The sequence below is a fragment of the Apium graveolens genome, chromosome 1 (assembly GCF_009905375.1).
Source record: "Apium graveolens cultivar Ventura chromosome 1, ASM990537v1, whole genome shotgun sequence".
Lineage (NCBI taxonomy): Eukaryota > Viridiplantae > Streptophyta > Magnoliopsida > Apiales > Apiaceae > Apium > Apium graveolens.
The window spans coordinates 134095751-134096243 of NC_133647.1; positions in this window are offsets into that span (position 1 = coordinate 134095751).

The following is a 493-nucleotide window of genomic DNA, read 5'->3' on the forward strand; positions in this document are numbered from 1 at the left end:
AGTATTAGTTGTGCGTATTCGTCTTATGTGCGTCGCGAACTATAAGATAGGGTGTTAATCTCTTGTGAAGCGACGGTGGATCTTGAGATTTAGAACTTGCCATGCTAGCATAGTTCGTGTACGTTGTGCATGATTAGTGGGTAACTCTAACAGTTTTATTTGCCCTATGTAATCAAAAGGGATAACTTGTGCTTAAATCGTTGTGTTGTCAATTTCTGTAGACATATAGGAACCCAACATGATTGATGACTATTCAACTTCTATCTTAATTGTGGATGCTTGGTAGAAGGGTATTAGTACAATGAAAGTTGGCTTTATCAGTTTCGTGTTATTCGATTAATATCATCACTGTCACAGCTAAAGGTAAAACAATGGCTAGAGAAGGAAGTAATAATGAAGTTGTGATCTCATGAGTGTTTATTATTGATAAATTGAAGTGTTAGTAAGTGGTTAATAAGTAGTTAATTATAATTAATATTTAATCAACAATTTT